This window comes from Peromyscus californicus, unplaced genomic scaffold, assembly GCF_007827085.1.
Source record: "Peromyscus californicus insignis strain IS unplaced genomic scaffold, ASM782708v3 Scaffold_10__1_contigs__length_136768540, whole genome shotgun sequence".
Taxonomy (NCBI): Eukaryota; Metazoa; Chordata; class Mammalia; order Rodentia; family Cricetidae; genus Peromyscus; species Peromyscus californicus.
Genome location: NW_026294391.1, coordinates 47,764,363 through 47,787,500, shown reverse-complemented (window position 1 = coordinate 47,787,500; position 23,138 = coordinate 47,764,363).

Here is a 23,138-nt window from a genome sequence, read left to right as displayed (position 1 = left end):
GACATGTAAATTATACCCCCTATGAAGAGCCCCTGCTCCTTGTCTCCATATCCTGGCACACAGACCCAGCAGAGGGCTCCTGCTCTACCAAAGGCCACACTGGTACCCAGAACCCCAGAAGTCCCTTCTCTACTAGAGGCTAAACTGGTACCTGGAACCCCAGAGATCATGCCAGTACCCAGAACCTCAGAAGCACCCTGCTCTACCAGAGGCCGTGCCAATTCCCAGAACCCCAGAAGCAATGTCAGCACCCAAAATCAGAGAGATCACACAGGCCACCAAAACCCTAGTGGAGACATCCTACTGAACCTGAGGACTGTCCAGCCACCAAAAGCACAGGTCACTCAGGCCAGAAGACCAGAGAGGAAACAGAAACCAAGGGAAAAAACATCCATTCAAGAAAGATAATCTCAGAAATCTGCACTTAAACCTGAAATTATCCTAAACCCAGATGCCTAGAGGCCAGCTTAAGAACCAAGTCAACAACAGCCAGGGCAATATGGCACCACTAGAGTCCAGTTATCCTACCACATCAGGCCTTGACTATTCCAACATAGGTGAAGCACAAGAAAATGGCCTTAAAATCAACTTTATGAAGATGATAGAGCTTCTTAAAGAAGAAATGAATAAATCCCTTAAAGAAATTAAAAAAAACCCACAAACTATGGGAGGAAATTAATAAATCCCTTGAAGAAATCCAAGAAATAAAAACAAAGAAAGAAATGAAGGAAATTAATAAAACTGTTCAAGACCTAAAAATGGAAATAGAAACAATAAAGAAAATACAAACTGAGGGAATCTTGGAGAAGGAAAATTTATGTAATCTAACAGGAATGACAGACAAAAGCTTTACCAACAGAATAGAAGACATGGAAGGGAAAATCTCAGACATTAAAGATATGATAGAAGAAATGGATACATCAGTCAAAGAAAATGTTAAATCTAAAAACTTCCTGACACAAAACATCCAGGAAATTTGAGACACTATGAAAAGACCAAACATAAGAATAATAGGAATAGAAAAAGGAGAAGATTCACAGAAGACACAGAAATTATTTTTAGCAAAATCATAGAGGAAAATTTTCCTAACCTTCAGAAGGACATGCCTATAAAGATACAAGAAGCTTACAAAATATCAAATACATAGAACCAGAAAAGAAAGTCACCCTGTCACATAATAATCAAAACTCTAAATATTCAGAACAAAGAAAGATTAAAAACTGGAAGGGGAAAAAGACCAAGTACCATATAAAAGCAGACCTATTAGAATTACACTCAACTTCTCAACAGACTCTAAAAGCCCATAATGGCCTGGACAGATATTTTATAGACTCTAACATACTATAAATGCCAGCTGAGACTACTATACCAAGCAAAATTTTCAATTACCATAGATGGAGAAAACAAGATAGTTCATGAAAAAGTCAAATTTAAACAATATCGATCCACAAATCCAGCCCTACAGAAGGTACTAGAAATAAATCTGCAACCCAAGAAGGCTAACTACACCCATGAAAACACAGGAAATAAATAATGTCACAGAAGCAAAATGAAAAGCTCTCTCTCTGTCTCTCTCTCTGTCTCTCTCTCTCTCTCTCACTCACTCTCTCTCTCTCTCTCTCACACACACACACACACACACACACACATACACGAATACACAAACATACACACAGTAGCACCATCAACAACTACAACAAAATAACAGGAATGAACAATTGAACAATCATGGGTCATTAATATGACACAATACTAATGGACTCAATTCCCCCAACAAAAAGACACAGGCTAACAGAATGGATATGAAATCTTGATCTATCCTTCTGCTGCATAGCAAAAACACATATCAACATCAAAGACAGACATTACTTCTGAGTAAAGGGTTGAATAAAGATTTTCCAAGCAAATGGACCCAAGAAGCAAGCTGGTGTAGCCATTCTAATACCTAATAAAAAAGACTTCAAACCAAAATTGACAAAAAAGATGGGAAAGGACACTTCAAACTCATAAAAAATCCGTCAAGATGAAGTCTCAATTTTTAGCACCTATTTCCCAAGTGTAAGGGTATCCACATTTGTAAAGGAAACATTTCTAAAGCTTAAATCATACATTGAACCCCATGTATTAATGGTAGGTGACTTCAGTACCCTACTCTCACCAACAGATAGGCTATCTAGACAAAAACTAAACAGAAATAATGGAGAAAACAGACATTATGAATCAAGTGGACCTAACGTATATGTACAGAATATTTAACCCAAACACAAAATTATACACTATTTTCTTATCACCTCATGGAGTGTTCTTCAAAACATACCACATACATGGTCACAAAGCAAGTCTCAATAGATACAAAAAATTGAACTAACCTCTGCATTCTTTCCAATGGGCATGGATTAAAATTGGATTTCAACAACAGAAACAACCGAAAGCCTACAAATTCATGGAAACTGAACACCTCTCTACTGAATGATTATTGTGTCAATGCAGAAATAAAGAAATTAAAGACTTCCTAGAATTCAAAGAAAATGAAAACACAATATACCCAAACACATGAGAAACAATGAAAGAGATACTACTAGGAAAGTCTATAGCACTAAGTGTCTTCATAAAGAAATTTGAAAGATCTCATACTAGTGCCTTAACAGCACAGCTGAAAGCTCTAAAATAAAAAGAAGCAAACACATCCAGGAGGAATAGATACAGGAAATAATCAAACTGAGAGCTGAAATCAATAAAATAGAAACAAAGAGAACAATACAAAGAATCAATGAAACAAAGAATTTGTTCTTTGGGAAAATCAACAAGATAGAGATAAACCCTTATCCAAAGTTACCCAAAAGGCAGAGAGAAAATATCCAAATTAACAAAATTAGAAATGAAAAGGGGGGGCATAACAACAGACAATAAAGAAATCCAAAGAACCAATTGGTTATACATATGTCATAAACCTGTACTACACAAAATTGGAAAATCTAAAAAAAATAGACAATTTTCTTGATAGATAAGATTTACCAAAGTTAAGTCAAGATCAGATAAACAATTTAAATAGACCTATAAACCCTGAGGAAATAGAAGCAATCATTAAACCACCACCACTCCCCCAAAAGAAGCCCAGGGCCGGAAGGATTTAGTGCAGAATTCTACCAGACTTTCAAAGCAGAGCTTATACCAATTCTCTTCAAATTTTCTGAAAAATAGAAACAGAATGAATATTGCTAAATTCATTTTATGAGGCCACAGTCACCCTGGTACCCTAACCACACAAAGACTCAACAAAGAGAATTATACACCAGTTTCCCTCATGAACATTTATGCAATATTACTCAATAAAATATTCACAAACTGAATCCAAGAGCACATGAAAAAGATCATCCACCATAATCAAGTAGGCTTCATCCCAGAGATGCAATGATAGTTCAACATATGAAAATCTGTTAATGTAATCCACCATATAAACAAACTGAAAGAAAAAAAACACATGGTCATCTCATTAGACACTGAAAACACCTTTGACAAAATTTAACACCTCTTCAGGATAAAAGTCTTAGAGAGAACAGGCATTCAAGGGACAGATCTAAACATAATAAAAGCAATTTATAGCAAATTTATAGTAAGTAAATTTGTTTCAACTCTGTGAGTTTGGTCCCGGGTTTTGGCACCAAAATATGAGTTTTGTAACTCTGGGGAAAGGTATCCTGACTACTTGGGAAGTCAGGCAACACCTTTAGCTGCTTAGTACAGCTCTGATGGCTGGATCTGCAAAGAGACAGCTCAACCCTGGTGGGCAAGGTATCCTGGACACCTCAAGCTGCTCAGAACAGCTCTGCCCAGGAGGTGTCCTGGACACCTGGAGCTACTTAGGACAGATCTGATGGCCAGAGCTGCAAGGAGACAGTTCAGCCCTGGAGGGCAAATATCCTGGACACCTCAGAAGGGAAGTTTTTCTGACTGCTCGGGAAAGTCACTCCTGGAACTGCTTCAGCAGGGAAGGGTATCCTGACTGTTCAGGAAAGTCAGAGAGCGGCTACAGCTGGGCTTTGCTCAGCCCCCACTTAAGGGGGCTTCCTAGCAGAAATCTGCTTCTCTGACCTAAGATGTTGCTTCTTTTGCTTCACTCTGCAAAAAGGGGAAACCCCTACAGAAATATAGCAATCTCCTCCAGCTCCAGAGAAAAGTGTTACTTTTTCACCTCTCTCTTGCTCTGTCCACTGAGGGACATCTCAGCAAGGATCTTCTGTTCAGCTCCTCCTTGATCTTCTCTTTCAGCTCTCCCTTGCTTTGCCCACTGAGGAATGTCTCAGCAAGGATCTTCTCTACACCAGTGAGTGAAGATCTTCACATCCCAAAACTCTTTTGAGAAAGAGATTTATTTGGGAAGGAGGGGTCCAGGAGAGTAGCTGCCTCTACCAGAGTGGAGAGAACAGTTCTTTTTTTAACTGACCAGGCAGGGTGATTTACATTACATGTCATGGGGGTGGAATCAATCAGGAGTTGACTTGGGGCCCAGGGTTCTACTGTCCTAATTTGTGATTGTTTGGTTTCACAAGTCAGTTAGCCAGGGGCAGAGATGGCTCTGATCTGACTGACCCAAACTGTGTTTCCTTCTGCCCTGATCTGAGTCAACTTTCCCTAGTTCTGGACTCCAGGGTCAGGGTGGGTTTCTTTAGCCAGCCCCTTTTCCCTACACCTATAGCCAACATAAAATTAAATTGAGAGAAACTCAAAGCAATTCCACTAAAATCAGGAATAAGGCAAGGCCATTTACTTTCTCTGTATCTATTCAATATAGTACTTGACATTCTAGCTAGAGCAATAAGACAATAAAAGGAGATCAAAGGGATACAAACTGGAAAGGAAAAAGTCAAACTTTTACTATTTGCAGATGATGTGTTAATATACATAAGTGATACCAAAAATTCTACCAGAGAACTCCTACAGATGATAAGCACTATCATCAAAATGCCTGGATATAAGATTAACTCAAAAATTCAGCAGCCCTCCTTTATGTAAATGACAAGTTATCTGAGAAAGGAATCAGGAAAACAACACCCTTCATAATATCCATAAACAATATAAAATATCTTGGGAATAACTCTGACCAACAAGTGAAAGTCCTGTATGGCAATAATTTCAAGTCTGTGAAGTAAGAAATTGAAGAAGGTATTAGAAGATGGAAAGATCTCCCATGCTCATGGATAGGAAGGATTAACATTGCAAAAATGGCCATCTTACCAAAAGCATTCTACAGATTCAATATAATCCTCATCAAAATTTCAACACAATTCTTCACAGATCTTGAAAGAACAATGTTCAGCTTCATATGGAAAAATTAAAAAAAAAACAAGATAGCTAAAACAATTCTATACAATAAAATAACTTCTGGAGGTATTACCATACCTGATTTTAAAGCTCTGCTACAAAGCTATAGTAATAAAAAGTGCATGGTATTGACATAAAACCAGAAATGTTGATCAGTAGAATCAAATCAAAGACACAGGTGCAAATCTACACACCTATGGATAACTGATTTTTGATAAAGACCCAGAATTATACAATGGTACAAAGAAGACGTCTTCAAGAAATGGTGCTGGTCCATCTAGATGTTGACATGTATTAGAATGCACATAGATCTCCCTGAACAAAACTCAAGTCTTAGTGGACCAAAGATCTCAACATAAGATAGATACTTTAAACCTGATAGAAGAGAAAGTGGAGAATAACCTTGAGTGCATTGGCATAGTAGACAACTTCGTGAACAGAACACCAATAATGCAGGTACTAAAATCATCAATTAGTAAATGGGACCTCATGAAACTGAATGGCTTCTGTAAGGCAAAGGAGACCATTAATAGGACCAAAAGGCAGCCTACAGGGTGGGAAAAGATCTTCACAAACCCCACACCTGACAGAGGGCTGATCTCCAAAATATATAAAGAACTCAAGAAAATAAATGTCAACAAACAAAATAATCCAATTAAAAATGGGATACAGATCTAAACAGAATTCTCAAAAGAGGAATCTCAAATGGCCAAGTAGCACTTAAAAAATGTTCAACATCCTTAGCAATCAGGGAAATGCAAATAAAAAGGACTCTGAGATTTCATCTTACACCACCTGTCATAATGGCCAAGATCAAAAGCATAAGTGACAGTTCATGCTGGAGAGGATGTATAGCAAGAGGAACATCCCTCCCCTGATGGTGGGCGTACAAACTTGTGTAGCTACTTTTGAAATCAATGTGGTAGTTCCTCAGAAATCTGGGAAATGATCTACCTTAATACCCAGCTACACCATTCCTGAGCATATACCCAAAGGATGCTCCATCCTACCACAAGGACAATGGTTCAACTATGCTTATAGTATCTTTATCCATAATATCATGAAACTGGAAACAACCTAAATTTCCCTTAGCCAAAGAATGGATAAAGAAAATGTGGTGCATTTACATAAAGGAGTACAAATCAGCTGTTAAAAAATAGCATAATGAAATTTACAAGCAAACGGATGGAACTAGAAAAAATCATCCCGAGTGAGGTAACCCAGATCCAGAAAGACAAATATGGTATGTACTCACTCATAAGTGGATATTAGCTGTAAAGTAAAGGATAATCATGCTGCAGTCCACAGATACAGAAAGGCTAAGTAACAAGGAGACTATGGATCTCCCTGGAAAGGGGAAATAGAGTAGATTTTGTGGGTTTATTGGTGTTGGATGTGACAGGGAACAGGAGAGATCAGATGTGGCAGCTGGATTGGAGGGATAGAGTATTGAGAGAGTCAATTGAAACTGGGAGACATTTCAGGGGCAAGGTAGAAATCTAGTGCAATGGGAACTCCTAGGAATCTATGAGGGTGACCCCAGAGAAGACTCCTAGTAATAGGGGACACAAAGCCTGAACTGGCCATCTTCTGTAACTAGGCACGGCTTCCAGTGGAAGGACTTGGACCCCAAATCAGGCTCAAAATCTTAGACCTACAATTTATCCTGCCTGAAAGATACTTTGGGTAATTGGTGGTACAGAAACTGTGGAAGTGGCCAAGCAATGAATGGTCCAACCTGAGAACCATGCCAATAGAGGGAGTCCACTCCTGACACTACCTGAAGGGCCAGAAATCAGAGGCTAGAGAGCCCAGAGACCTAGGATAGAACCAAAAAGGACTGGGAAAAAAGCCAAAGAAATGATTTCTAGTGATACTCTGCTTTACTGGTAAACAGGAGCCTAGCATAGTCAGGATCAGAGAGGTTTCATTGAGCAACTGATGGAAACAGATGGAGATCCACATCCAAACATCAGGCATAGTTCATGGAATCCTGCAGAAGAGGAGCAGGAAGGATTTTAGGAGCCAGTGGGGTCAAGGACACCACAAGAAAATTCACAGAATCAACTATCTGGGTTCATAGTGACTCACAGAGATTGATTTTACAACCAGGGAGCCTGCATTGGTCTTACCTAGGCCCTCTGCATATAAGTGATGGTTGTGTAGTTTTGTCTTATTGTGGGACTACTAACAGTGTGATAGGGGGCTATCTCTGACTCTTTTGCCTGTTTTGTGGACCCTATTACTCAAATTGGGTTGCCTTTTCCAGCCTTAATATAAGGGGAGGTGCCTAGTCATATTGCAATTTAATATGCATGTTTGGTTGATATCCATCAGATGCCTGCCCTTTCTGAAATGAAATGGAGGAGGAGTGGATGGGGGAAGAGGGAAAATTGTGGGGGAGGAACTGGGAGGAGAAGAGATAGGGGAAAGTGTGGTCAGAGTGTAATATAGGAGAGAATAAATTGAAAAATTAAAAAATTAAATGTCCAAAACTTTGTAGGTATTTGAATTTAGTCCTTTTTTTAGTATCTTAATTCTATTAAAATATATAACTATAACTGACAGGTTTTAAATACCTCTCCCCACTCCATCTCCAAATTATCCGTATGTTTATCCATTCACAACATTTCTTTGATGCCTTGTGTGATAAAGGTGGTTGAGTGTTAAAATTAGCATTTCTTTCTTTTTAAATGACATTTCGTAATTTTGTATTCTTTGCCTTAGTTCATAACAGCCACATGCTCTTGTTTAAAAAGGAAAATTAAACAGGTCATAGCAGTGTATGCCTGTAAATCCCAAAAAACTGAAGGTGCAAGAAAAGGATTAGTGGAAGTTCAAAACCAGGTCAATCTGTATTGGGAGCTTCAGGCTATATGGATTGTAAGGAGACTGCTTCCCAAACATAATCATAAAGCTGTTTTCAAAACAAGTATAATAGTATTCATGTATGGTCATACATATACTTATCCATATGTGCAGTGAATTTTGCTAAAGAAGATACAAAAGTTGAGAACACAACAATCAAGGATATCCACAGTCCTTTTATAAAGGATTTGAAAGTGCTTGTTCAATAAGGAAGGCATTTAATGTTTAAGGAATCTAGTTACATTCTATTTGTACCATGAATTACTAAACGGTCTTATTAATTAAAAAAAAAAAACAGAGCCAGATATTGGGGTGAAAGCTGAAAGATCAGAGAAAGAGAGAAAGCCACAGCCAATCTCACCTCGCCAACTCCTCACCTGATTCTCTTTCCTCGGACTGAAAGCCTCTGAGTTTTCACCCAGAAGGGATCTCAGCTGAACTGCTGCTAAAAGCCTCTAGTTCCTGGTCCTCACACCTTATATACCTTTCTACTTCCTGCCATCACTTCCTGGGATTAAAGGAGTGTGTCTCAAGTGCTGAGATTAAAGATGTATGCCACCATGCCTGGTTCTGTTCCCAATGTGGCTGTGAACTCACAGAGATCCAGATGGATGTCTACCTCCCGAGTGATAGGATTAAAGGAGTATGTGCCATCACTGTATGGCCTCTATGTCTAATCTAGTGGCTGGCTCTGTCCTCTGATCTCCAGATAAGTTTTATTTGTTAGAGCACAAATGAAATATTACCACATCCATTCTCCACTCTGTTCTATAAAGCATGTAGAATTCTCAATTAAAAAATATAAATGACAATTAAGAATAAACATACCAGAATTAGTGGCAATTGGAATTACTGATACATGATACAAAGTAATATATTGTAAGTCATTACCATCAAATATAGACCGTTTCTTAAAGTATAAGTAACTATTAGTTTCTTTTGAAATTTTTTTCTCTTTTAATATGATTTACAGTTTCAGTGCTCAATTACTATATTATTTTATTAATGTATTATTTCATTATGCAACTGAACTAAAATATTACTGTATTGTGTCATTATATTAGAAACAAGAAAGATTCTGGCCGGGCGGTGGTGGCGCACGCCTTTAATCCCAGCACTCGGGAGGCAGAGCCAGGCGGATCTCTGTGAGTTCGAGGCCAGCCTGGTCTCCAAAGCGAGTACCAGGAAAGGCGCAAAGCTACACAGAGAAACCCTGTCTCGAAAAACCAAAAAAAAAAAAAAAAAAAAAAGATTCTGTTCACAAAAGATGCTAAAAAATTTAAATATCAATCACACATGATCATTAAATTGACCTTTCCCTTATTCTGTTAAAAAAAAAGTTATTGCCAAACTGTAACCTACATTTGAATAGACTTGGGTATTTGAACACTTGGTCTCCAATTGGTGACATTATTTGGGACAGTTATGAAACCTTTAGAATGTGGAGCCTTACTAGAGGAAACATGTCAATGGGGGAGGCTTTGAGAATTTTTAGCCTCACCCACTTCCAATTCATTCTGTTTCCTGTGTGTGAACAGAGATGTAATGCTCAGCTTCTTGCTCTGGCCACCTGCTACCATTCTTCCCCTGCCATAATGGACTCTTGACCTGTAACAATAATCCAATAAAATAAAATAAAATAAAATGAACCCTTCTATCTATAGGTCACTTTGGTCATGGTGTTTTATCATAGCAACAAAAGAATTACCAGTACAGTAAGTAGCTCTTTTCCCCAGATGTTTACTCCAGTAATATCTGATACAAAGAATACATTTTGTTCATTAGAAATATGGGGGATAACTTTTAATACATTTTTGCTCATTAAAAATGTGAGGGATTTACTTTGGTAGTTTTTATATAGTGGGTTAGTTCTTATGAAGAATTATCTCATGTCTTATAACCATATAAGTAAACAAGTAATATATTGATGAAATGTAAAAAGTGTATATTTTCTTCTATATTTAAGCAAGTTTGATGTATTTTTTCTTATATTTAGCTTGAAGTTTTAGTAGAAGAGGAAATTTACCAACCCAGTCTCACTTCCCCTAGGAAATAAGTGATAAAACAATGCTGGCATCAGCACAAAGGGGATACAAACTGTAATCCCAGTACTTTGGAGTTAGAAGCATGGAGATTTTACAAATTCCAGGTAAGCATGGGTACAAAGTAAGATCAGGGCAGTCTGGACTACGTAAGAAAGACCCTGCCTCCAAAAGAGAAAGGAAGAAAGAAAGAAGGGGGAAGAATAAAAAAGGGGGAGGGGAACTAAAAAGAGAATGCAAAAATGTTTCGGAAACAGTTTCTATATTCATCAAAGCTTTGAATAGGGCCAGAGAGATGTCTACACTTACAAGAGAGTTTGCTGTTGTGGAATAATCATTTTGTACACTGTGAAGATATGTCTTTGACAAGGCACCTTCTGATTGCTTTAAAAACGAGCTGAATGGCCAACAGGTAGGCAGGAAGAGGTTAGACAAAACTTCCTGGTGGAGAGAGAGAGAGAGAGAGAGAGAGAGAGAGAAGAAGGAGGAGGAGGAGGAGGAGGAGGAGGAGGAGGAGGAGGAGGAGGAGGAGGAGGAGGAGAGGAATCTAGGTGTGGGAGAGACACCAAAGGACACGGAGGGGGAACAGGAGTTGCAAGATGGAAGAGAGGTGAGGCAACCATAGATTAATATAAATGGGTTAACTTAAGTTATAAGAGCTAGTGGGAGAGGCCTAAGCTATAGGCCAAGCTTTAGTAATTAATAATAACTCTGTGTCATGATTTGGGGGCTGGCTGCCCAAGAAAGCATGCTGCATTTTCCACCAAGCCTGGTGACCTGAGCTCCATCCCCAGGACCCATATTGTGGAATGAGAGAACAGGCTCTTTGGGTTGTTTTCTGTCCATTATACATGCATGCACACACAAAAATAAACATAAAAATGTAATTTTAAAACTCAAAAAAATGCTGTGTTAAAAATAAGACTTGCATAAATTGACAATGATATAAAAAATAGGATTATAAAATTGTTTAATCATGGAAAAACATTTAAAATGCATAAATAAATATGCCTTTGGGTATACAGAAAAACACAAATACAAAAATATTACAGTATCAGGAATTCTTTTTGTTACATATTATGCATGTTCATTATTTAATTGAATATATTTATTTTAAAATGTGTTTCTAATCATCATAAACTTTAGTTTGGGGCATAGAATAATTTGAATTTCGAATTAGTAGCCTACCTGATTCATTTGTGGTAAAACATTTTTTACCACTATATGATTATTACTCAAATATATTTATTTATAAATGTCTATGTATTCTTTTTTACTTAGATTATTTGTAATAGTGCTTTTTAAATTTGTATTTTAAACTAATGCTATTTTGATAACTATTTTGTTTTTAAATGTTTCTTGATTAAATTAATACTCTGATGCCATTTGGTCATCTGGAGAGTTAACAGTGAAATTAATTCAATACTGCAAGATTCCAGGAGGAAAAAAGGTTTTGTTCAAAAACAGGTGAGAAACCTTGTTCCAAAATAGACATTTTACTACCCCCAAAGATGAATAATTAAAAAAATATGCAAAGTGTGTGTTTTGGTGAATGGCAAAATGATACATTTATATATTACATCTGTTGTAGTAAATTTTCTTTCATTTTTTAATGATACACCCACGTGAGCCTCAGTGTTTAAGAATGCAACACACTGGCAATAGTTATAGGGGACAAATAATTAGCCTTTTGGATGTGTGTGTTCATTTCACACAGCAATCTGTTCTTCCATCTCCTCCTCCTTCCTGTTTGGAAGGCAATCGTGTGTGTTACATGCACCATCTGCAGCCTCACTGACAGGTGCAGGGTCAGTATCATCTTTCTAAGCATGGAATTTATCTCAAACTGAAAATTTTTACCAGGCACTTCAGGAGATTTTAAAACCAACCAAAAACTGACATCCTATTTTTGGAAATGTTTGTTAATTTACTTTCATAGACACACAGACAAACACTTACATATTTACCTGGTTAGAGACATTATTGTAGGGAAAAGGGGTCAGCTAAAGAAAAACCACCCTGACTCTGGGGCAGAGAAGCAGTGAAAGAAGCATAGCCTAGATCTGGTACCAGAGCCAGTGAAAAAAACAATTTATCCCTGAACCCAGAGCCAAAGAAACATGCCCTTACTGTGAAACCAGTGTTGAAGAAACACACTTTGTCCCTAGAATCAGAGCCAGTGAAAAAAATATTTTCTAGCCTTAGAATTAGAGCCAAAAAGCTAAGAAAGGCCAGTGAAAGAAACACAGTTTGGCTCTAAACTCACAGCCATCTCTGCCCCTGACCAACTGACCAATGAAACCAACCAATCACAGAGCAGGAAACCAACAAATCCCTGAGTACCCTGACCCTGAAATCCAGAACCAGTGAAAGAAACACAACCTGGATCTGAGATCTGAGACAGTGAAAAAAACACTTTATCCCTTAACCCAGAACAAAAAAAAAAAAAAAAAAAAAAAAAAAAAAAAAAAAAAAAAACATGCCCTGACTCTGAAACCAGTGCCAAAGAAACACACTTTGTCCCTGGAATCAGAGCCAGTGAAAGAAATATGCCCTGGCCTTAGAATTAGAGCCAAAAAGCTAAGAAAGGCAACTGAAAGAAACACAGTTTGGCTCTGAAATCAGGAACATCTCTGCCCCTGACCAACGAAATTAACCAATCCCTGAGCAGGAAAAACTAACCAATCCCTGAACAGAAAATCTTCTCCCTGGAGAAACTCTGCCCCTAAGAAATACTATATATACCACCCTGCCTGTTCAGTTATGGGCTGTTCTTTCCCACCCTGGTAGAGGCAGCCACTCTCTTGGACTCCTTCCCAAAGGAATCTCTTTCTCAAAAGAATCTTGGGTGTAAAGATCTTCATTCATGGCACAGAAGAACCTCCCTTAGTGGACTGAGCAGAAAAAAAACCTTGCAGAGATGTTCCCTTGGGGGGCTAAGCAAGGTTAGTAGAACAGAATCTTGCTGAGATGTCCCTTAGGTAATTGAGCAAGGCAGAGCAGAAAAAGTAACAACTTTTCACTGGAGCCAGAGGAGATTGCTGCATTTCTGCAGGGGTTTCCCCTTTTAGCAGAGTGAAGCAAAAGAAGCAACATCTTAGGCCACAGTAGAAGCAGAGCTCTTCTAGGAAGCCCCTTTAAGTGGGAGCTGAGCAAAGTTCAGCTGTAGTGGCTGTAGAGGAGAGGAGCAGGATTGCTATATCCTGCAGGGAGACCATCCCCCACTCTACCCCAACTCAAGGTATAGCCTGGCTCCCTGAACATTCAGGATACCTTCCCCTCCAGAGCTGAGCTGTCCCCTTGCAGCTCCAGCTGCCAGAGCTGTTTCAGCAGTTCAAGGTACAGCCTGACTCCCCAACAGTCAGGGTAACTTTCCCCCAGAGTTGCAACCCTCACTGACAATTATCCATTAATTGTCCCTTTTTAATTCATATTTTATTACATGTAGAATATACGTAACATAAAATTATAATCTATCTATGTGGCATAAACTTATATATATGCTTATTTTGGCATTTTTTCTTTTGGGTCTATTTAGCCTTTCTTGGCAGAGATCTTGTATCCAGACACATTAGCACAGGCAACATTCCTGTGAGCCTATCTAGAGGTATCTGTATGTAAGAAGATGGATAGATTTGCAAGTCTCATGGCATCATATAATATATAAGCATTAGCATTTGCAACATAATTCTATTAATAAAACTAGTATCTGTGAAGCAGTTTAGGTTCCTGAATATCATTTTTAATATCAAATCTGTTAACTCAAGCACATCCTAGAAGTTTCAAACATCTTTCTAACCTGCAGTCTCAGCCTTCCCCTTGTATTTAAACATCATTCTGAGCTTCTGAAGCAGTACAAATTTCATAAGTTTATCCAGATTCCTGTTTTCTCCAACTTAAACAAATGAATAAGCATTTTGTACCCAAATTACAAACAGATCTACTTGACAGATCTTCCATTAGCAACTTTTCAGATGAGATATTGAAATGTAATAGTCTGTAACAAACCTAGAACAACTTAATATCTATTAATAGTGAGAAGATCTTCTAAACTACATTAGAAATCTCACATAGAATACAATATTAGTTACAAATTTCTCTGGTAGTATATACAAGAGAGAATTAGTAGTCATTGCCTTTTACAAAGAGGTCTGGTTAAAAGCAATAACACAGAAATATTTTTATTTTTTAAGAATCAATTAAATTTGTTCTTACACAATTCTATACATGTATTCAATGCATACCCACAGTTTCCTGACCCCTTACCACTCCTACATCATGCTCATTCCCCCCATACCCAACTCTCTCTCTCTCTCTCTCTCTCTCTCTCTCTCTCTCTCTCTCTCTCTCTCTCTCTCTCTCTCTCACAAACACACACACACACACACACACACACACACACACACACACACACACACTTATGTCTGCTTTGTTTTTTGACCCACTGAAACTAATCATGGTTGTCTTTGTGCCAGTGGATTTGGAGATATTGTTTAGAGCCTGATGGACGTCAATAAGCAACTAAAGCCAGTAATTCACAGAATCTATCATTAGACATGAATTCCAAGGTAAAGAATAAGGCCTTATGAGCTCCTCCCCTTCCTTAACTGACAGTTGATAGAGCTGATCATGTGTAGGCCCAGTGCAGGAAAATAAAAGTTGCTTTGAGTTGATGATTACAACTGTTGTATGTGTCTAGAGAATGACATCTCATGGTTCTTTACCCTATCTTCTGGTTCTTCTGTGCTTTTTACCTACTCTTTCACAATGTTCTCTTGAGATTTGGTGAGGGTGGCATAAAGGCATTGTTTAGGGCCAGGACCACACTGTTGATTACTTTCTGTACTAGTTTTGTTTTAGTTTTAATAATTTAAAAATGTGTATATGTGTGTATGAGTATAAGTTTGTATATACTGAGTGCAGTACCTAAGAGAGACAGAAAATGACATCAGATCCCCAGGAATGGGAGTTACAGGCAGGTGCTGTCAGCTACCTAAATGTGGGTCCTGGGAATCAAACTCAGGTTCTCTGCAAAAGCAGTGCATGCTCTATACTGCTGAGCCATCTCTACAGCCCTCTCTGTATTTTTTGATGAATTTATGTGTAATTTTAAAATAAACTTTCAAAGTACTTGAAATTGGGCATATCCTTAGATTTCAATTAGGGTCCAAAAGTAATTTCAAGATTTTTTCTGCTGTTCTAGAAAAAACAGTCTTACTATATTGTCAGTTATAATTTATAAGGCCTGTAGAAGTGAGAAATCTTTATATGGATTATTTTGTGTCTTTGAAAGTGCTTCAAGGAAAAATATTTTATTATCATTTCTCATTTTTCCAGATATAAAATCAAAATAAATTCATGCATTTACAGATGACTGCAATCAACCAATTCCAGGCAACTTCATTTTTGGAAGTAATTTGTTAAATAGCATATCACACTATAAATTTTTAACTAACAACTTTTCTCAGAAATCTTGCCAATAATTAAATATTTCTTTGTAAATAAAAGCATTTCTTACTTCTACTTTGCAAAATAAAATAGAAATGTATAATTATCTTAAATCATACCTTAAAGAGCATTTTAAAATTCTCTTCCTTAAAATTTTATATTCGTGTTACAGATATTTTCTCACAATTAGTATGATACATATTTCATGTAGAGCAAGATGTCAGAGGAAGATACTCCAGTGCTCACCTTCCTACAGAGTTATTAATTTGAACAACTATCCACACATGTAAGAAACTTCACAAGAGTTTGGGAATCCAGATGAGAAATCCCAGTAACTGGAGTTAACATAATAATAAAACAACATCCTTTGGAGAGGAGAGGAAGAGATAAATTTCTTGCATTCCTCCCCAGACCCCTACAGTAGACATCAGAGAATATTTCTCTCCCTGCCACATCCCTTCTGTCCTCCATCCTCTCCCCCATTTCTATTTAGAAAAGGGCAGGTCTCCCATGGATATCAACCAAACATGGCACCTCAAGTTGTAGTAATACAAGACACCTCCCCTCATATTAAAGCTGGAAAAAGCATCCCAGTATGAGGAATGGTGTCCCAAAAGCCGGCAAAAGAATCAGAGACAGCCCCTACTCCCACTGATAGGAGTCCCACAAGAGGACCATGCTACACACCTGAAATATATAAATTTAGTCATAAATTTAAGAAATAATAAAAGGAATAAAAACACTCACATTTTATTTCACATTAAATTATTCTCACATTGTAAATATTCTTGTTTAATTCTAGGTTTTATATTACTTAATTGTTAATATATTTTTGTTGCTTCATTGTTCATATTATTAAAAAATAAGTGGATTATTCATCCTCTTTACAATATTAGAACATTCTGAACTTTTTGTATCAATTTATTTTCTTTCTTTGTTGTTTTATTTTTAAAATATATTTTAATTAGAATAGGTTTATAGCACTTTACCTTCTTTCTTCTCCTTCCGGCTCCTCCCAAGTAACTTCCTTTGAACCCTTCCCCTTTCTAGTCAATGGCTTTATTATTATTATTATCATTACATGTATGTATAAATATATAAATACAACGTGCTGAGTTCATTTTTTGTCTAAAATTTTATATAATATTGCAGCAGGCCTAGGTCAGTACCATGCAGGCTCCCTGGTTTTCAGTCCAGTCCCTGTGAGCCCATATGGACTCAGGGTAGTTGATACTGTAGGTTTTCCTGTGGTGTCCTTGACCCCTCTGGCTCCTAAAATCCTACCACCCCTTCTTCAGCAGGATTCCCTGAGCTCTGTCTAATGTTTAACTGTGTGTCTTTGCATCTGTTTCCGTCAGTTGCTGGATGAAGTTGCTGCTGAAAATTGGGCTAGGCACCAATCTATTAGTAAAGCCGAATATCATTAAGCATCATTATATTGACATTTTTGCTGGTCATATTTGGTTCTGTTCTAGGTTTCTGGATCCTGACACTGACTAACAGGCAGTGTCAGGGGTGGTCTTTCTCTCATGGCATGGAACTCAGGCTAGACTAGTCATTGCTTGGACAGCTCCACAATTTCTGTGGCACCTTTCCCTCAGCACCCCTTGCAGGCCAGATACAGGTCGAAGGTTTTATGGCTGGGTTTATGTCCTGGTCTCTCTACTGGAAGTCTTGCCTGGTTACAAGAGATAGCCAGCTCAAGCTCCCTATGCCCCATTGCTAACACTTAGCTAGGATCACCCTCATAGATTCCTGAGAGTTTCCATTGCTCTAGGTTTCTACCTCTCCCCCGAAATGCCCCCCAATTCCAATTGTATCTCCTAGTATTCTCTCCTCCCGCCTCCACATCTAATCCCTACTGTTCCCATCCCCATCCCCAACCCACTAGCAAAATCTATTCTATTTCCCTTTCCCAGGAAAATCCATGCATTCCCTTTGTATATGTATATGTTAAAATAAATAATTTAAATAATTTAAAATGTACCCTAAGGATGCTCAGTGAACAAGGAGGAATAAATACACAAGCAAATCAATTGATGAGAGGGTTGTGAATGAAAATGAGACCACCAGCAAAGACAGAAACCAAAGAGAAACAGAAATTACAGAAATAAGGAATACAATCAATTCACTTTGAAATCACAAGAGCATTCCAACTTTAGGTCTGAACACACAGAAGAATCAGTAAATTTGGAACACTCAAGATAACTGAGTACGATGTCCAGAAAGTAAACTGTTAATGAAATGAGAAGCAACTGAGACCATTATGAAATATTGTCAAATGTAATGACACACACATGTGGAATGACATACATATATTAGGAATCCCAGAAAGAAAACAGAAGGGTCTTTATAAGGAAGTCATTGCTTGATTTACAACAAATTAGGGTGTTGGGGACAGACATAAACCATTAGATAGACAAATTAAAGTGCATCACCATTCTGAACCATGTGTTTAAAAGTTAATTAAAATAAAAGCCAAATTCAAGAAACTCAAAGAACTCCAACTCATCCATTGATAAATCACTGTTATAATCAAACTGAAAGGTGGGAGAATTAATCAGAGAATCTTGAGATCAGCATGTGGAAAGAAACTCAATACAAGCAAAGTTGCTGTTGTGAAATTTTAAGTGAATTGCTAAACAGGAACCTCGTAGGCTACAATAGAATATATTAAAAGTTCTGCAAGAAAAAAAAAGATACCAATGCAGAACACTATTTGGAAACACTGGACTTGAAAAATGAAGGTGAAATTAAGACATTGAGAGAAACACCAGATAAAAAGTAAAGTTTATATCAAAGATTTCTACTTGTTTATTTTGATATGTTATTACATATACTTTTTTGCAAGGTCTTATTATGTAGACCAGGCTGGCCTTAAACTCACAGAGATTCACCAGCTTCTGCTGGGGTTAAGGTGTGTGCCACAACATACAGCTACTTATATTTTTATTTTGAAAATCTCCTTTTAAGGTTAAGTATACTTAAATTTTTGGTAGCTATGTTTTGCTTCATATGTTGTCTATAGTTTATTTCATTGTCTTTCCCTTAATGTAATTGTACTTCAGGTGCCTAATATATTCAATGTGAGAGGTCATGTTTCATGGTCATGTCAGTCATCAGGCCTGCTAATAGAACAAAATCAAGAGAAATAAATGTCTTGCACAACCATTCAGTGTGAATTTAAACAAAGAGAATATTTGGAAGCTCAGAAGTATTATAGGTCAATCTCAATAATTATCACTCAATGAAGTATTTCCTCTGACCAGTAGTTCACTTTATATCAGTTCTGAAGAAGTATCATTTTGTGGAGGTAGTTTCTTTAGGGTATAGTCCACTGGGCCTTTTAGGCTTAGAGTATGAGAGTAAACAAAACATCTGTCAGTACCTGATAGGTCTGCATTTATTAGTTTAAATAGTTGTTTTAAAGGCTTTATCTTCATAGAACTTTTGTTCTACACTCGTTTTCTACACTGGTAATCTGTTCTCTTGCCATGTATTTTGGTGTTCAGGAGGCTGTTGATTTGTTTTAAAGCAATGAGGAGAGACAAAGCTTAATATTTTCTTTCTATTGTTTTCATTTATTTCTGTAGCAGAAATATACCTACTACAGAATATCTGGTAAAACACGTACAACATCCAAGGGAGCCACAACATACAAGGGAGCCAAACAACAACAGCAATAACAGCAGCAACAAAAACAACAAAAAAAACACTTAGTGTGCACATTTTATTGTGGTTATCCTTAGTGAAATGACTGCTGTGGGATGTTCTATATGTTAAATGTGTTGCTCTGATTGGTTAATAAATAAAACACTGATTGGCCAGTAGCTAGGCAGGAAGTATAGGCAGGACAAGCAGAGAAGAGAATTCTGGGAACAGAAAGGCTGAGCAGGAGCTGCTGCCAGCCGCTGCCATGAGTACCAACATGTAAGATACTGGTAAGCCACGAGCCATGTGGCAAGGTATAGATTTATAGAAATGGGTTAGTTTAAGATATAAGAACTAGATAACAAGAAGCCTACTGCAGCCATACAGTTTGTAAGCAATATAAGTCTCTGTGTGTTTACTTGGTTGGGTCTAAGCACACAGGCAGGTGAGAGAGATTTGTCCTGACCATGGGCCAGGCAGGACTGGAGAAAACTCCAGCTATAACTGACTGCTAAATTTTCTTCATCAGTTTTCATTTGTGGAGGAAGATGTATGATTAATTACTTACTTAGTCACACCTTTGCATATTTCTCTTTTCTCCAGTGTAGGCAAGGACTGCAGTTTCATTATGAATAATATAATATGGCAAAGTGATATGATGTCACTCTCTTTATTGTGTAAAGTCTGATAATGTAATAGTGTGTGTGTGTGTGTGTGTGTGTGTGTGTGTGTGTGTGTGTGTGTAAGAGTAGGGGTTGGGGGAAAGAAGGGATGGAGAGAGAGAGAGAGAGAGAGAGAGAGAGAGAGAGAGAGAGAGAGAGAGAGGATTGTGTTTTGACTTTTCTGATGATCTTCAAGAAATGAATTGTCATGATGTGAACTGCCAGTGAAAGGGGCCATGCAACAGAAAGCTGTGCCTGTCCTTCTGCCAGCAGTCAGCAAGTAGTTGGCAACATTAGTTTCTCATCCATTTGGAAATTAATTCTATCCACAGCTTGAAAGCTAATTCTTCCATAGCTAAACATCTGATAAGAATTCTAGAATCCGTCTGGCCAAAATCTTGATTATAATCTGAGCAGAGGACCCTGTAAAACTGCCCAGATGCTTTGTCTATGAAGACTGTAAAACAATGGGTGTTGTTTTAACCCATTCCATTTGGGGCAATTTTTAATGTAACAGAAAAAAATAATACAAAAAATACCCTAAGTTATTTCTACCATTTTACAGGAAATTATGTGGTTTTGGAGGGGAAGACAAGGTATAGTTTCATCTCCTCAAAATATGAAGTTAGTATAATTAAGAGAGTAGACTTGTCATAGTTAAATAAGTGTTATCAGCAATAAAACTTTTAGAGTCCCAAAACATATTTCAAAGCTGTTTTTAAGCCAGCTGAATAGCTATGGTCTATTATAGATTTTTAAATATTATTATCAACATTTCTTATGGTTTACTTCTCTGAATAATGCCACATAAAATGAATTAACTTCAGTGGCATCCATACTAATGTTCAAAGAATTCCTTCATTTGATAGGAAATTTTCTCAAATAACATAAATCCCTGATATGTGGAAAAATCATGATTTTTGTTGAAATTTACTGTCTTTTAAATGAAGCTAATTTGATATTCATGTATAAGTAAGATATCAGCCCGATACAATCCAGCCATATTTTATCATGATTGATTACACTGATACTGTAGACATTTTTCTCATAAGTCTCTCTTTTCCAAGATCTTATTTTTCACTGCTATTTTAGGTTTAAAACAAAATTTAAAAGGTATGGTGGTAGGTCATTTATGAAAATTAGTAATAGCATGGAGTTCACTTTTCCAGAGAGTTATTATTTCACAGGGAAATATCTACAAATGTTGATAGTTTTTGCCCCATCAATATCCAATTACAACATCACAGAACTATACCAATTAAAACATAGCAAGTTTTGCTGAGAGTTACAGTTTCTTCCCTGCCACTGACATTCCATAGTGACAACTTGTCTTTACCAATTTTATATCATTTCTGGCCATCTTGCTATTTAATTAACTAATGTTAAGTACTGATATGATAAACTATAAGGTACTGTGCCATCGAACACTTATTTTTTATTTTTAAGCATTCAAGTGTTCTGAATATTGGTTCTTCAACTTTTATTGCTCCATGATAACCAAAAAACTTGTAGATTTTATCTAAATCTTAGAAGCTGATTTGTTTTAATTTTTTTATAATATTGTAATAAATAAGTTTATTCTGGCTTTTAAGAAAATTGTGAAAATAAGAAAATCCTTTAAGTGATCAAAGAAACAAATATAATTTCTTAGTTCTCAATGAATTTGTCTGGGAATCAAATTGTCATCATAATTTATTCTGTAGAGGAAATAAAGGATTACAGATAATTGTGGATAAGAATGAAGGGATAAGGAGTATATTATGGAATGGAACCCTACAAAAGTATTTCATAGAAAAGGAACTCATGTAGAAGGGTTACTAATGAGGTCCAGATGGTCGGCAGTTCTTTCTCTGGCACAAAGCCTGACTCAGATGTGGTGGCCAGACAATGGAAAACTGCAGGCACAAGATAAAGCCTAGGAGGAATGTCTTCCTTGGGAAAAGAAGGACACAAAGGTAGGTAAGTGAGGAACTCAGATAAGGGGGTCAAAGATCTGTTTTATCAAACTCTTCTTGCAGTGTTACCTCTAATCGCTAGCTAAACAACATATAAACAGCAGTGGGAAAAATAGAAATTGTTCATTCTTGAAGTGAACCCAGAGTCTGTGTCTATATATTGTCACCCTTCTGTCCATATCCCTGTGATGGCCAAGGCTGGGATTTCTCATGTCTGAACCTGAGCAGGTCTTGTGCATACTGTCACAGTTCTGTGAGTTTATTTGTGTATCACTCCTGTTGTGCCCAGAAGACATAATTTCCTTGGAGTCATCCACAACCTCTGACTCAAATCTTTACACCATTTCTTCCATACAGATTGCTGAGCCTTGAGAAGAGGGGTTGATAAAGATATCCCAATTAGGATTTAGTGCTCTAAAGTCACTCACATTCTGCACGTTGTTCAGTTCTGAATCTCTTTGATAATTACTATAATTATTTACTACTGTTAAGAACAAACTTTTCTGATGAAAGTTGAGTGATGTATTGATCTATGGCCATATCAATATGCCATAGTCATATGATTGCTATGTTATTTTGTCAGAACAATAGTAATAAGTTGTTAAGTTTTGCTCTAGGCCCATTACCTATATAGTCACAAGTTCTTGGACATTTTAGAAGTATCAGGTATGGGTTCCATATTATGGAGTAGGACTTAAATTGAATAAACAGTAGTTGGTTGCTTCTATAATATTTGTTCCATCATTGCAAGAGAAGACCCAGACATAACTCCACACACATAGAGACACTTTAATTTTAACAAAGGAGCCAAATACACACACTGAATTAAGGACAGCATATTTAACAAATGGTGCTGGTCAAGCTGACCAAATTGCATGGCCTCATGTAGAAGAATAAAAAATAGATCAATCTGTCTCATCCATCACAAAACTCAATTTCAAATGGATCAAGGACCTCAGCATAAGACAAGATACCCTAAGTATGATGGAAGAGAAAGTTGGAAATAAGCTTGAACTTATTGGTACAGGAAATGACTTTCTGTACAGGACACTGATAACATAGGCGTTAAGACAATTAATAAATGAGACCTCATGAAACTGAAAAGCTTCTGTACAGCAAAAGACACCTTGATTCAAGCAAAGTAGAATCATACAAAATGGGGAAAATCTTTACCAATTTTGCATCTGTAA